The following is a 16,811-nucleotide window of genomic DNA, read 5'->3' on the forward strand; positions in this document are numbered from 1 at the left end:
ACCAACAACATCAGTCCTTCTCCCCAAAGTGGTTCTGCCTTCCATGTGTAACACAGGTAGATCTCCTACTGCTTCTTCCCAGGCCACATCTCCTTGCACGGGGTAGCGCAGCTACACTCCCTAGAACGTCCCGTAGAGCACTCGCTTTTAATATCTTCAACAAAGCCATTTCGCAGAAACCCCAATCTTTTGTCGCACTGGACTGAGCGTTATCAAGGGCCTCTCCCGTCTCTCTCGGCAGTCGATTCCCTCCTGTGGTAGTACGTCGTGCTCTCCACCTGTTATCGACTTGGTTCACGTCCATAGAGCCACTGACTGCACACTCTACCCAGGGCTCAGGCCTCATAGGGCTGCTCCATCGTGCTCACGTTTAACCCATTCATGAGGTTTGTCGCGCAGCAACTGGTCCTCGGTCCAGACCTATCGCCTGCCACGTAATCCTGGTTCAGTCAGTCTAGGGGATGGAACGCAGAGCCTCGGTCGCAGTGTGTTACTCTGTCGACATCCTCCACTCCGACCGCACCCGCCTAGGTAAGGCTTGGGAATCACCTAACTGGTGAGATGGATTGAGCAACACGTGGAAGAACCGACAGTTACACAGTTGTGAGTAGCCGTCTTTTCTCTCTGGACTTACACAACCATAGTGGGGGTCGTATCTGGCGAGCACCCTCCCCCGCCCTGGCGGAGCGGCCGCCTGCTCCCACTTGCGGCTCCGCACCTCGCCGGCCTGACGGGGCAAAGAGCAGGGGTGTGTCTCGGGTAGGAGCCGCTTGCCCCGCCCGGGTCGGAGCTCGCGGCGAGCCGCCCTGCAAGGGGATGAAAGCCGTAGTCACCGCGGCTGCGCGTCCTGGGCTGCCGCGCAGGCCAGAGCCCCCTGCCCTGCCCTGGCCCAGCCCATCGTGGAGCGCTCGCCGCAGGGGTGCCAAGCCGGCCGGCGGCGTGGTCAGCGCTGCACGTGCCCGGGTCCTGGAAGGGGCCCCGGCCTGCACGAGCGCGGCCTGGCCGGTGGGGCAAAGGCGCCGCGTCCGTCTCCATGGCAGGGGAGTCGCGCTGTGAGCACGTTGGCCTCTGGGTGCCCTTCCACCCTCTCAGCGGGCGCGGCACGCGGTGCCGTGACGCCGCGCTGCTGTGCGATGTACGTGGCCAAGCCGCGGCCGTGGGCGCGGATGCGGCCCGCCCCCAGGATTGGCGACGTCCGTGCGGCGGCAGGAATGCTCCATTGGAGAGAGGCGGCGGCTTCCGCCCACCAGCTCGACTGTGGCGACACAGCTCCTTCACTGTGGTGAGGTGGCGCTGGAGGCGGGAAGGGGAGCCCCCGGCCCCACCGCCGCGGGCGCCCCTCCCCCCTCCCCCTCCCGCCCGCTCGGGGACACGGCGCGCCCCCTCCCCGCGGCCTCTCCGCCCGGAATAGCTCCGTGCGCCGCCCGCCCCCTCCTTCACCCGGGGCCGGGCGGCCTGGGGCCTCCTCCCGGGGCCGCCCGCGGCAGCCGCCCGGGGCGCGGCCCTCTCTGCTCCTCAGCCCCCGCCGTCCCACACCTCGGGCTGCCGCAGGCCCGGCCCGGCCCAGGCGGGACCCTTTGTCGAGCGGGGGCCGGTGGGGGGAGGCCCAGGGCGCCGCTCGCCGCTGCAGCTAACGCCCCCACGGGGTTCCGGCCGCAGCCAGGCGAAGCCCTGTGGCTGCCCTTCCTCCCTCGCCGCGGGACCGCCCGTGCAGCCCGAAGCTCGCTCGCTCGCTCGCACGTGTCCCCGGATTGATCCCCGCCCTTCGGGAAGAGCTGGAGCGGGGTCCTTACCTCGGGTCCCCCGCCCTCCCTTCGATCGGCTCGCTCACGGGACCAGGACACTCATTTTTGTTATGGTCCCCTTGGGTGTGCGGCTCCCATGCCCCCTCCTGCGGACCGCACCCGGTGTGTGGGGGGCAGCTGAAGGCTGAAATGTTTCTTTTGGCATGGAGAAAAAACCCCTCAGAATGTGTGTTGCTCTTGGAGCTTGTAAAACCTTGGTCTCGAGCTTGATTGCCGCCCTATCCCGAATTGTAGTGAGCCCCTTCAGAGTTCTGTGGGGAGACATCATTACTTGTTTGCAAGAAATGGAGGAGCCATCGAATTAAAAATCGGAGGAACTTCCAGTTTTGCTAAATCTGAAGACTAGCTTTAGCCTAGAAGAAACAGCTCTTCTGTCATTTTTCAATTTGTCTTCAATCTGCTTTGACTTTGCTACCTGTCTTATTCATTCCGATCGCGTTGCTTCCCTTCATATAAATTACTGGGCAGTAGATACAGTTCCTGGTGTATGTGAAGCTCAGTGTTACACTTGCACAAGGGACCCTTCTGAAATTTGAAAAGTAGAGTGAAAATGACTTCAGAATTAACATTAGAGCCCTGTAACTGTGTCTCTGATGCAGAATCCTTGTCTAATTTGCCTGTCTATCATTGCACCATAATACTAGTCCTGTTTCATGCTGGTTTTGATTGAATTCCTGAAATTTAACTGCCAAATGTATCTTATGTAGAGATACTGACTTCAGCATATTCTAAACTGCATATGTTACAAGAAAATGTTTTAATTTTTATTCTGAATTTAGGTAGTTCAGCATCCTAGTTCAGTTTCTGGGCTTTGAAACATCAGTGTGTGTTACACTAAAAATCCTAACAAAGCTGTTTGGTGTATATATCTGCTCACCGACTACATGTGTGAGTGTATTTTATGTAAATAAAATGTTCAGAGCTCAAGAATATACCAGATCCTATTAACTATCAGCTAGTACAAATGATTAAATTGGGAGGTCCAAGGTTCATTAGCTGCTGACAAAGTCACCTCTACTTCTAACTACTGGAACAGGGGAATGTTTGGATTTCTATCAGAATGATGTTTCTAGATCCTGCTTAGGATCAGTCCCTGGATAACTAGATCTCTAGATCCTTCTTTTGGATCAGTCCCTGGCTAACATGTCTGTCATTTGATGACCACCTTGCTGAAGTTCTATGGCCTGTGTTATATAGGTCAGACTTTATCATCATAGTGGTCCCTTTTGGTCTAGAATCTGTGAATCTGTGACCCACCTCTGTCTCCTTCAGCTGGGTGTGTTCTGTCTTCTCCCTTTGCCTCAGAACTGCCTGGCTTCTGGGGGTCCATTATACTCTTCCTTCCTGGCTGCACCATGTATGAGGGAATGCAGTGCTTTCCTCTCTTTATCTTAAATTTTTTGGATCATCCTTGACTAGCTTCAGTGCTGCTCTCCGGTGCTTCTCAGAGCTTTCCTTAACAGCTGCATAGTGAAACTAAGAAATGTCTAGTATCAGAGGGGTAGCCGTGTTAGTCTGGATCTGTAAAAGCAGCAGAGAGTCCTGTGGCACCTTGTAGACTAACAGACGTACTGGAGTATGAGCTTTCGTGGGTAAATACCCACTTCGTTGGAAATGTCTGGGCAATTCTGTTGCTGCAGTTCCAAATCTTGTGGGTTTCAATGAGACTGCTGAAAATTGTGCCTGTTTCATTCTGCTCTGCTTGGGAAAGCTATGTGAAGTCAGAGGCAATGGAGCTGTCTGCAGACTCAAAGAAAACATAGCATTGGGTCACATTTAGAATGTTCTTAGCAATCATAAGTGGTAGAAACTTTTTAAAAAATAAGCACTTAAATTCTCCAGGGATTGGTGATATAGGTTCCTTTCAGTCTCCTCTTGGTCCTCCCTCACCTTTTATGAATTGATAGGTGTGGTTTGGTTTGGTTTTTTTTCTAGTCCTGTGACTGTTTACAAGAGAGGCTATGGGGGAAATGGTTAATTACTAAAAGTTAACACATTTTTTGGAGCTAAAGTACAAAAAACATTTTGTAAAAAGTCCAAAGTATAACAGTGTGAAGTGGTTTTTATCTTGATGGCACTATGCCAGAAATAGTTTGAACCTCAAATTGATCAGTTTTATGAGACCTCAGACCTGCCCTTTTCCTAACATGTGCCTAGCATAATTTCTGTCAGTTCATGTGAATAGAAATTGTAATTCCTTTATTTTTCCTTCTTACAAGTGTTGAAGGCCTCACTGCTGTTCATGATATCCAACTGAAATTGCACTGGAGGTATAAAACCCAACTTTAAATACATAAATACTTTTAGGGGTAACTTACCAACCCTAAATGGGCTGTATCTTTATAGAAACTAAGTGCTTTATCGGAGAAAAAAAGAGGAAATATCTACTTTGGGTGTGTCTGAAGCACCTGTCACCTTGGTAGCTGAGTGACTCTTATGTGGGCTAGTGTTCTGTTAGCAGCATGAATCCAAAAAGAGAGAAGTTTGATAACAGTCCACAGAGCTTGATGTCCAGAAACACTACAAGACTAGCAATGCATTTGGCCCCCCTATTGAGTACGAAGTTGTAAGTCAGTCAAGGAGTCAGTCTGTAAGAGTGCTGCTATAGAAGGCTTGAAATAGATGGAAAACCCACTAGTTCTGTTTAAAGTTATCTACATACATTCTGTTTAAGCAATGGTCTTACATTGGTAACCTGAAAGAAAAGCCTTCAATTATAAGAATAATTGATCTGGAATTTATGATGTGGAAGTATCTTGACTTGTGTATGTGTTTCAGTGTTGAAAGCAAACTTAGCTGTTTAGATTCTAAACTCGTATGCTAAATTGAATTTACTCCCATTTTTATTGTTGGGGAAAGTGCTGCAACCTAAATTCCTACATATTAATATGATTGCATAGCAGTAGACATTTGGAAGTTTAGCTGCTTAAGATGTAAGCATGGGTTTTATGAGGTGTGTATTACATGCTCCTTTTATTATACAGCAGAAAGCATTAAAAGCCAATAGTACTAATAAAGAGAAAATATACAATATCTGAAACAATTCTTATGGCTTCTAGTCTTGCCTGTCATTTAGAGATTTGGTTTATTTTGTGTCTATATGTGATATCACAACTGATAGGGATGAACTAATGAACTGCTGCTTCAAAGTATAGGACAGTTGGAGGCATCTTAAGGTTTTTTATGCAATTTAGAAAGTAATTTGACTCACACAGTGTTAGTGCAGTTCCAGTACAAGTGAAGCAAAATTGCAGCTTATTTTTTAGTGAAGAATTACATTAGTTATATCACTGGTAGTGATGGAAAATTCATGGAATAACTTGCTTTTAATCTACAGCTGGAATATGGGTAAGAATAAAGTGTAAATTTAGGGTTTGCCTACATTTTGTCATCTGCTCCTCCCCACCCCACAGTGCAGGGCCAGCTTTAGACCGCCTCCCTTGATTCCCCGGAATTGAGCCCCGCGCCTAAGGTGCCGCCAAAGACCCGGGCCGCTGCTGGGTATTCAAATCTGACCCTGCAGTTCCGAAAGCCATCCCTGCATAGTGTACACAGTCCATCTGTACTTCCTTTGGACTAGGGCAGGGGTTCTCAAACTTTATTGCTCTGTGACCCCTTCTGACAGCAAAAATTACAACATAACCCCAGGAGTGCGGACTGAAGTCTGAGGCAATGCAAGCCCTACTGCCCTGGGCAGGGGGGCCAAAGCTGAAGCAGAAGTCCAACTGCCCAGGGTTGAAGCCCTGGGGTTTTGGCTCTGGGTGGTGGGGCTCAGGCATCTGCTTCGGTCCTGGGCCCCAGCAAGTCTAATGCCAGCTCTGGTAACCCCATTAAACCAGGGTTGCGACCTATTGTTTGAGAACCACTGGACTAGGGGAACCCAGACTGGTGCAAATCACTTTGTACACCAGTGCAATGCATGTACACTAACAGTTTGCATTAGTGCAGATACACCAGTAATCCTCCCTTCCTTTAAAAAAAAAAAAAAAAAAAAGGCCCCAGTGTAGACAAGTCCATGGCTATCACTTGGTATGAAGGCAGAACTTAGTTTGATCAGTTGCTGAAATGATCACTGTATTCAGGTATGAAGTATATGTTAACCTTCAGAATTTCTCTAATGCTGTGCTTTGGTTCAGAATGTTTATTAATTGTAATTAAGATGCATTTTTTAGTTCTAGTTTACAGAGAATATTGAGTGGGGAGGTTTATAGCACCTCTGTGTTTGGCGCTGGTGCAATTGCTACTGAAATACTGTGTAGGTGTGGCATATACAATTCAAGAAAGATGTTGAAAAATTAGGGAGAGTTCAGAGAAGACTACCAAGAATGATTAAAGAGTTAGAAAACTTGCCTTGAGAGACATAAGGACACTAGTTTATTTAGTTTAACAACAAGAAGTCTATAAGTATCTGTATGGGAAACAAAAAATTGCTAATGGGCTTTTCAATTTAGCAGAAAAAGGTATATTAAGATATAACAGCTGGAAGTTGAAGCTAGACAACTTCAAGCTAGAAATAAGGGATGAATTTTTGATGGTGAGGGTAATGAATCATTGGAACAACTAACCAAGAGTTGTGGTAGGTTCACCCTCACTGGTTGTTTTTCTGAAAGATCTACTTCAGTTCAAACAGGAATTAATTGAGGGAAGTCCTGTGGCCTGTGTTATACCAGAAGTCAGACAGAGATGATCACAGTGATCGTCTGCCTTATAATCAGAGTTTGATGTGCTGTACCTACTTCTTTTTGTGAAATGTATGGCAGACTGATCTAAAATTATTCATATTTCATCAAACTCCTAAGCGGTGGAGTTAGTGGAAAAATCTTGCTATCTAGCCATTTTAACCTTCAGCGTGATTGGAAGAATATGAACTAAGGAACAGGACTGGGAGTTAGAATTAGGAATAAAACCCAGATCTACTACAAATTTGCTTTATGATTCTGGATAAATTGCTTCAGCTCTGTGCATCCATTCCCTCATCTGCAAAATGAAGGCAAGTTCTCGCCTCTCAGCAATGCAGAAACTTAATTTGCTAACCTATATAACATAAGGTAGAAGGCATTCTCAGTGGAAATTATTTTCTTCAGAAGTGCCCTCTTCAACCCACGCTGGCCTCACAACTGTATTTCAAACATGAAAAATCACTCAACGGGTCAAAACATGTTTACAGCAAGATACCTTGAGCTGGTTTAAAACCTCTCACACAGGTGGTCTGCTTCTTGAGTCCTGTGGTGATTGCCCCACATTCCTGGCTGTTACAAGTCCTGAAATTCACCCCAGTTCATGAACCAGGCCAAATAACTTGCTTTATTAAATAGTAACAAAACCTATATCTTAAGTCAAGTAACTATTTCATACATTTTGTTGCTGTAATTTGGGAGGTGTTCTGAGGCTGGAAAAGGATTGCATTGCAGGACATAAAGCTTTGTCTCAGGTTTAATTTTAACTAGGGGTTGGTGAAATATAAATTTCATCCACGTTTACTATACAATTTCCAAAATAATCACATTATTCTATTTTTATACACCTTGGAAAAATATTCTAAAAATTAGGTAGTATCTTGCCCTGCTCTTCCATACCAGTCATACAGTGAAGATTTACAAGACTGTAAGCAGCTGCTATACACTTCTAAATGAACAGCTACAACAAGAAACATGGAATGTTCTGATTTTTAAAGACATCCTTTGATGGGATTTTTTACTAAGAAATAGCAGTGTTAATCCCAACACCTATTATGTACAGAAATATAATCTTCTTATTTAATTAGTAAGTTTGCTATAACTAAATATGGATGATTAGTCCCCTATTCTGGTCCTTGTAGTTATCTTTAAATCCCACCTGCACATTAGTTAAATATGGTGGCTTTAGTAGTAATGTTCTGCCACTTTTAAAATACTTTGTATCAAGACAAATACAATCTTGGGTCTTGTCTATACTGAGAACTTTAGTGTCCCCGGTCCCCACCCCACCCCCCATGGTAGACTAATGATGAGAGTAGCATTTCCTGAAATTTTTATTCTAGACAAGGCCTTAAAAAGACAAGAATTTAGCATGGCTTTAAGAAATGTAGCTCTATTTTTTACATTTATATGAAACAATACAGTAGGTAATTACGTTTCTTTTATGTGAGTTTTCAATCCTTGCTTTTGTCTTCCAGTTTTAACTGATTCCCTTTTTTCCTCTGTCCCTTCATCTTATTTTCATTTCCCTTACTCTGTACTTTCATGCTTATTGTGCGCTGAACAGTTTTAACAAGTTTTTGCTGTCATGCTGAATTATAAGCACATGTGGTAGGTAGGATTTTTTTTATAAATACCATGGTGATAAATGTTAGCTACCAAATTATAATCCCTGTTTTAAATTGGTGACAACATTCTTGATTAAAAAATAGTCCTGGGTTAAAACTTCCTGTATTTCCCTTCAGGTCCAAGGTAAATTTAAATAAAAAGCTGAGTTAAAGCTTCAGTAGTTGGGAGAAGCAGAGAGTGGTAATAGTAGGACACTGTTTTGAATTTTTAAGGAAGTGTCTAGTGCTTAGAGCACAGGAGTTGAGGGCTCTGTTTCCGGCTGTCTGAAGTACTTCAGGATCTCTGGTTGAAGAGTAAAGGTTTTGTGGGGTTAAAGTTACAAAACACTTTCCCTAATCATCTGTTTTCAGGTGCTCACAACTCTGACAAAAAAATGAAGCACCTTTTTCCTTTTACATTTTAGGTTGAGGTTTGAAGGTTACAATCTGGTGTGCAAATAGTCCTTAGTGGGGACCTGTGCAGAGTCCTATTCCAGAGGAAACTAGTTTGAATTTGGGAATTATGGGAGTCTGACAATTATGTACTAAACATCAGGGCTCAAAACACTCAATATCTTCTTTCCTGAAGAGGAAGCCTGCTAGTTTGGGTAAAATGTAACTGTTTTTCCATGAGCCCTCTTTTGCCCTCAGACCTATTAAACTTACATAATCGTAGCTTCACTTCTTCCCCAGTCTTTTCTGCCTTTCTATGTTTAGTCATTCCTGACATATTCTTATTAATAAATTCTATTTCCCTTCAAAGTACACAGATTTGAATTCTCCCCATACCTCTAAATACATGTATTTGGGGGTGTCCTCTTGTCTCCCTCCTAATGCTAATGAATCCTCTTCCATTCTCTTCTCTCTCTGCCTCCCAAATTTTGGGATACCTCTCGATTCTCAGCACTGAATGAATACTGGGCTCTTCATTAACCCACTGCCTGTAAATTAACGCTAGTCCTCCAGGACATCTGGAAAGTCCTGCCTTTTAGCAACTGTTCTCTGCATGGGCCACTTTGCTCCTGGCTCCCCCTCTTCTCTGGGAGTAGCAGTAAGAAGTTTCCTACTTTCCTCTTCAGAGAAGTGGGTGTGTCTGCTACTTCATTTCTGTATTTTTCTGTAAGAGGGCAGCAGTTCTTGCTACTCTGCTCTCTGCATTTTCACTCTCCACTCCCAGAAAAACAAGCAGTTTAGGGCTTCTCTGCTTCCTGCCTGTTTCCTCTCCTGCTGATCAAGGAACAGTGGCTTGGGCTGCTCCACTCCTTACTTTCTCACTCCCATCCCGAAAGTGGCTTCTTGGCCCAGTTAAGCCCACCCTGAGGTAAAATTTCTGCTCGTCCTGTGGCCTTATCTACGCTTGAAAAATGGGTGTGTTTTATATAATGATGAAGCTAACACATGATAGCTAACACGGTAAATTTCAAGTGTAGATAGGCCACGTCTTAGGGTTCACTTTGACCAGCTACTTTGAGGTAAAACTACAATTTGTCCTGCTTACACTGTGGTGTTACAACTTGTTAAATCTCATTGTAAAAACCCCAGCTTTTCCTAGTGTGGTCAGGGCCTGAGAATCAGTTTTGCAAGCCCTACTGAGCATACACACCAGGAATTTTTTTGCAGAATTTGGTAAGCCCACATTAAGGATACACTGACTGTGTGTGTTGCTGGTTTCAGAGTAGCAGCCGTGTTAGTCTGTATCCGCAAAAAGAACAGGAGTCCTTGTGGCACCTTAGAGACTAACACATTTATTTGAGCATAAGCATCTGAAGAAGTGGGCTGTAGCTTATGCTCAAATAAATTTGTTAGTCTCTAAGGTGCCACATGTACTCCTGTTCTTTTTGCGTTTGTAGCAAACGTAGCCTTGTTGTGAACTGGGTAGTACTCCTCAGTACTGAATTGGGCTGGACAAAGCTTAAAATAGTCTAGAGTCTGGCAAAAGGTCCCCTTCTGCTTTCCTCACCAAGCTGCTGTTAGTGACTGTACTAGGTTCGGAGCCACAGGGTCCTGAGTTCTTATTTTCACTGCTGACTTTGTCTTCCTTAAGTGCAAATCTAGGCAAGGGGCTGGTTCAGGTCTCCATCTTCAAGACAGAGGAGTCAAGTTCTGTGTAGTTCACTGAAGACGTTTCATTCTGTATCTTACAAACTGAATCTTGGTTGGTTGTGTGGACATTAGAATCTGTGATGAGGTGTTTTCAAAGAGCAGGGTTGGCCCTGATGTTGTTACCCAGCTGCTATTATGAAGAATATACACCATTTTAACGGTTGCCCTTCACCTCAGTCTGCTTTAGTTAGCTGGTGCTGTGTGGAACATATCAAGTGCTTTGTGATGAAAGGTGTGACACAAAGTTCAACTGTTACAAAGTATATTCGTGTGCAGATGAAGTATTCTACCTCACTAGTCATCAGTTTATTGGATTTTTTTCTGGAACATCAGTTTAGCATAAAGGTAGTCAATAATGATTATGTTGCTTAATTGGTACTAGCTGAATTTGTTAGTGTGCCAAGTGACTTGATGGTGGATAATCACGTTACATATCATTCTGTTGTGTTTAATACACAAGATGGCAATAAAGATTGAGGAAGTAGATCTTACTTGGTGCTCAAAAGGCCTTTCACAAGGTTGGCTGGATTCAAGTGGATTTATCAAGAAATTTGCCATTCAGATAGTCTTTTAGCAAAATAGTTCCAGATTATGGAATGTGCATATAAGGCCGGCACACTTTTACAGGCCAGTAGAGCTTTGGAGTCCTGCAAACCAAAACTCCTTTTGAGGCCATCAGCCTTGTTTCTTTAACCATTCTCCTCTCCCCTAAACTTAACTACCACGCAGACCAATTATATGAGTTGTGTTCTCAGTCTAGCCACAGATCAGTTTGTGCTGGCACAACTTTCTCCATTCCAGCCCAGCAACCTTCTCCCTGATAGCATGTTTCCCGAGTTCAAGAAGAACAGTTTCTTAGCCAGGTTTCAGAGTGGTAGCCATGTTAGTCTGTATCCCCAAAAAGAACGAGGAGTACTTGTGGTACCTTAGAGACTAACCAATTTATTTGAGCATAAGCTTTCATGGGCTAAAATCCACTTTAGCCCACGAAAGCTTATGCTCAAATAAATTGGTTAGTCTTTAAGGTGCCACAAGTACTCCTCGTTCTAGTTTTTTAGCTAATGATCTGAGGCCTCCAGGCTTCTAGCATACTGGGAGATCTACAAATTGAAGTAGGAAAAACAATGGTGTTGTGCAATTGGGCCCAACTGGATTCCTTTATATGCACATAACAAACTGCTTGCCTAGCTTCTTAGTCTGGGTTAATCCAGACAAGTTTATTTGGGAGCTATCGCCTGTCATGAACTAGCTGCATGTTGGTGAGTCTTTCTTCTGTCTCAGGGGGGCACTCCCGCGGCAGCACTTTGAAGTGCGAGTGTGGTCGTAGCGCCAGCACTGGGAGAGAGGTCTCCCAGTGCTGCAGGTACTCCACCTCCTCGTGGGGATTAGCTTACAGCGCTGGGAGCCATGCTCACACTGGCGCTTTGCAGCACTGTAACTTGCTGTGCTCACAGGTGTGTTTTTTCACACTCCTGAGCGAGAAAGTTGCAGCACTGTAAAGCGCCAGTGTAGCCAAGACCTCAAGTTCAGGTGATGCTTGGCGCTCTTGAACCTCTCTCATTAGAAAGCTGCCTGGTTGTGGTATATTAATATGATCCTGCTAAAACTGAAGAAATTTTCTTTTCAACCTTTTTTAGATGCAATCTCAAATTTCTTAAATGAGAAGATTTTCAGAAATGACTTGAGTTGCATTTTGCTTTTCTCCTCTCCCCCCCCCCCCCCCATTTGGCAAAACGAAGGAAGCTAAAGATGAACTGCAGTCGCTTTTTATCTTTACATCTGTTTTTATGACTTATAAAGATACTCCTAATCTTTCTGAACAGACAAGCCTATTTTTCCCTACCTTACTAGAAACCAGAATAGTGATGTCACCTGGTCTGTGGCTCTCCCTCCCCAATCTGGAGAGGGGCACTGCTGGAACTTGGATCACATGAGTCTTTAACATCACTTGTGAGATCCTTTTAAGAAAGATCTTTGTAGAATCATCGGAAAAGAGAAGTGAACCTGATAATTTAAGTTGGAGTTTTCTTGCTTGTGGTTCTTCAGAAAACATCTACAGCTTTCTTTTGGCAATCTTAGTTTACAAGATCTGATCACTAGCATCTTTCCTAATACTTATTCTAAGATTTCTCTTGGTCATTTTGTTTCTATTTCTCCTAATTATCCACTCTTATACTACTTTTTAATTCCTCTTCCTTGGGGTTGCAGTCTTTAAGTACTTTAAATCGAATGGGTATGAGTGGGTTCTTACACCACAGCCACGTCTGATATCTCCTTCAACTTAATTGTTAAACCAAGTTCTGAATCATTCGGTACGATAACTTATGCTTTACAGAATATAGGGAGCAATTAATAGCTGAGGGTCTGAAAAGGAGCGTAGTAAGAAATCATGACTGAGATGTGGGCAGTGTCGGAGCCATGCAGTTCTTTAAAGACAAGTTTTAGGGAATTTGATGTGTGAGGTCAGCCAGCTATGTAGGATCCTTGTGACAATAAAGTATCTTAAGACTGTTGGAAAAAATACAGTGGTGTACTCCAAGTAGCATGCAAATATGTTAAAACTGTTGTAACATATGCGTGAGGGAGAAGAGTTAAAGTAGTATGCACAACATTTTATTGATTGAGTGCTTAGGTGTGCTTTCTACCTTAGTATTAAGGTATATTGATTTTTGATGGAATTTAATGGAATTCCATAATTTGATGGAATATTAGGTTTTGATGGAATTTCCTGTGTTCTCTGGGGGGAGGGAATCCATAATATGGAGCTATATCATAGGATTAGAAGGGACTGCAAGGGTCATCTAGTCTTCCCCCCTGCTGAAATGTGGGATTTGTGGTGTTTAAATCATCCAAGACAGATTCCTATCCAACCTCCTTTTTGAAAACCTCCAGGGAAGGAGCTTCCACAAGTTCTCCATGGCAGTCTATTCCACTGTCCTACTCTTATTACAGTTAGGAAATTTTTCCTGAGATTAAATCTAAATCTACTGTGTGGTAGTTTGAACCCATTGCCTCTTGTCCTTCCCTGTGACAGGAGAGAACAACTTTTCTCCATCTTTTAGATGGCAGCCTTTTAAGTATTTGAAGGCAGATCTCATGTTCCCCCCTCAATCTCTTCTCTTCCAAATGAAACATAGCCAGTTCCTTCAGCCTTTGCTCATAGGGCTTCCATTCCATCCCTTTGATCATCTTCATCGCTCGCGTTTGGCTCCTTTCTAGTTTCTCTGCATCCTTTCTGTATATTGGTGACCAAAATTGGACACAGTTCTCCAGCTGAGGCCTGACCAGAGTGCAGTGGTACTGTCACCTCCTGTAACTTGCATGCTATGCCTCTGTTAATGCACCTGAGATTGCATTTGCTTTTCAGTTTCACGTTGAGGTTGTGATCCACCACAACTCCCAGATCCTTCTCAGCAGTGCTGCTGCCAAGCCACTTATCCTCCATTCTGTATTTGTGCATTTGGTTTTTCTTCCCTAAGGGTAGCACCTTACATTTGTCTTTGAATTTTATTTTGTTGTCCATAGCCCAGTTCTCCAATTTATCAAGATCCCTCTGAAAGTTAGTTCTATCCCCCAAAGTATTGGCAACCTTCCCCCTTTTCCCAATTTTTGTCGTCTGGAAATGTGATCCATATGCTCTCTCTTCCTACATCCAGGTCGTTAATAAAGATGTTTAACAGCACTGGACTCAGAACAGATCCCTGTGGAACCCCACTTAAGACCTTCCTCCAATTTGACATCATTCCACGAAGTGTTACTTTTTGTTTGCTGTTGTTGTTTAACTAATTCGGTATGCACTTAATAGTCGTTCCGTCAAGACTGCATTTCTCCAGCTTATTTATCAGAATGTCCTGGGACACTGTCAAAAGCCTTGCCAAAGTCCAGCTATATTATGTCTACTGCATTTCTCTTATCCACCAAACCAGTTAGCTTGTCAAAGAAATACGGTAAGAAGTTATGGAAATCAGGGTCCCAAAGACCTCACCGGCGCATCTCTCAAACAACTTAGGAAGTCCAGTGGAGAGAGACCCTCTCCTGTGAACCTACTGTAGCTTTTATATTACAAGATGCACAGTGAGTCAGGCAAAAGTTCCTTTCTCTTTCATTGCACACTAAAAACTTTTCTTGTCTTAGCTAATGCAGGCTACCCTGTCTCTTTCTCTCTCACTTTCTTAGCTGTGCACTTTGAACTCTAAGAACTCTGTACAGAATGCACTGAGCACGTATAGAATGTTTCCTTAACAAGTCATAACTGTCAAAATGAAACCAGTTTTCACCAGAACGCTCAATGAGGGCTATTTCCATGCCAAATTTAAACTTTCTAGCTACAGCTGTTTTGGAGCGGTTTTTGCTTAATTTTTTTAAAAATAAAAATGGACATTTTTAAATAGGGGATAAGCACACCCCATTTTCCTTGTATTTTCACAGCTGAACTACTTATGAGCAAACTTTGCAGTAAAAGTCACCTTTTTGGGGTAGAGACCAACTGTGGAGAACTTAATTTCTGAAAGTTTCACCTTTCAAGTGACTCATAGGTTAGAATGGAATATTTATGTAACCATAACTACTTTGATCAGTGCTGTACTCCCTATAATGAGGACCTCGTGTATTCCATGTGAAACTTTCCATGGCATCCACCCCTTGCCATGGAATTATGCTCTTAAATCTAAAGCTTTCATTAAAACTTACCCCTTATGGTTGCAAAGAAAACCTGAGCTGAGTCTAAACCAATGGAGTGTCATCACTTTGTTTTAAACTACCTCCAGATGCAATGGCTCGACAAAGGGATATTGACTTTCTAATCTAAAGATGATTTTAAATGTTGCCGTTTCACAGACGTTTTAGCAGAGATATCCAGTTAGTTTGCGATTGTGGAATAGATACTATTGTGCTACCATATGTCAAAAGCCCAATTACCCAAACTTCCAGCCTCACTCTGACAACTTCTGCAGCACACTTACGCATTGTTCTACATTTTTATATTAACAATCTAAAAAGAGCATAGAGTGATTGTATCGAATGACTTAATCAGTTTCATATTTGATTAAAAGATGCTTTTTTAAAAAATTTAAATTAGACTTTCAGAATTGAAGTCCAACTTGTGACAATGTGTATGGGTCTTTGACTATGATGAACAGATTAAGGACTACTGCCTCAAATTTGCTCATCTTTCTGCTATTAATGTACCCTGAATTGAATTCCCTATTCAGAATAAGAGGAGGGTACAGAGGACTTGACGATTACTCAATGCTACTAGCTGGGGTAAAAGATACCTATGCTACACTTCAGTGCACCTTCTGCTCCCGGATCGTTCCATCCCCAGCCACACTGCAGCAAAGCTACATCTCTTACAGCATAAAGGCATATGATACTGCTTACTGATTGACATGTTACTTTTAAAAGAAGTTCATTTAATTGTATTAAATAAATATAACTTGGACCTCTTCTACTACTCTTCCCTCCCTGGCTTCACTCCACTTCTTTATATATTAGATACTGATGTACCTCTTCCTGAATTGTCTTCAGCCTCTCTCTGCCTTTATCTCCATTTCCTACACTGTGTTCTCTACCTCTTCCTTTCTTCTTCTGTCTCCCTCCCTAAAAAAAAAAACAAAAAAACAAAAACCTTTCTCTCAATACAATATTTTTCTACCATTCTTTCTCTTCCTGTCAATGCACACCTCCCTAACTCTCCCATCTACTTGCACTAAACACTGGGTCTACAATAAAATGTTCCTTTGGAGGTGATTGTGAATAATGAAGCTAGCTGATACAATGCTGACCATGACCTAAGTCATTGCAGACCAGGACAGCCTGCGTTCAGCATTCTGTCTAAGCAGTCCATAAAAAAGCTTTGAAGAACAGGAAGCTCTCCACGCTTTCCCACTCAAAGGGCAGGGACTTCAGGCTGCAGTAAAAGGCTCCCAGCCTGCATGCAGTTGAGGAGGTTGACTGAGCAGGTTGCATGGGAATTTCCTGTGGTAAGACCACACCAGAATGAGTGATATGGAACTACAGGCATAAGCCCTTCCCCCAGCCTCTTCTATAGATATTGGGACTCCTTTTCCCACAGCTTGCAGAGCAAGCAGGAAAGTTTCACTGAATCACTCCTGAATCTCAGGGAGAGGCAAGGTACCCCAATAGCAACCAGGAGGAAGAAATTCTTGTTCCCAGCCAGCAACTAGACAAGATCCATGCTGAGACAGTTGACAACAGAGGATCCCACTGTTTACTTGTGAGCTCCTACAACCTTTCTGTTACAAATTGTCTCCGGTGGCTCCAGCGTCTTATTCTGTGTGTCCAGTCCTCACTCAGCCAGGACCCAGCAGCAGGGAACATGGGGTAAAGTGACTGATTCCTGCCCCTGAGAGACTCAGTCTCCCCTTCCAATCTCTGAGATCCTGAAGGAAACAGTAAAGAGTTCAGTTTTTTTTTTTTTTTAAAGGAAGACATACCTGCAGACAGTCTTTTCAGTCTCCTTGGTAACTCTCACTACCTATCCCAGGGCTCCCTATCCTTTTCTCTTAGGGGTTTGGCCTAAGGACTGGTGAAGGATATTGTTCACAATTACTCTTAAAGAGAGTTAAACTCTTAAAGAGTTAAGCTCTTAAACCTCTCCT

General features: G+C 43.6%; 1 protein-coding gene across 2 annotated transcripts in view; it reads left to right on the forward strand.

Annotated features, from left to right (window-relative positions):
* The first annotated feature begins 1,137 nt into the window (after window positions 1–1,137).
* Window positions 1,138–16,811, forward strand: part of LCOR (ligand dependent nuclear receptor corepressor) — a 135,090-nt gene continuing 119,416 nt past the window's right edge. For both annotated transcript variants that reach the window (XM_075072993.1, XM_075072994.1), the window contains exon 1: window positions 1,138–1,287. The gene's annotated coding sequence lies outside the window, so the exon portion shown is untranslated. The remainder of the gene's footprint in view (window positions 1,288–16,811) is intronic.

This window comes from Chelonoidis abingdonii, chromosome 16, assembly GCF_003597395.2.
Source record: "Chelonoidis abingdonii isolate Lonesome George chromosome 16, CheloAbing_2.0, whole genome shotgun sequence".
NCBI lineage: Eukaryota > Metazoa > Chordata > Testudines > Testudinidae > Chelonoidis > Chelonoidis abingdonii.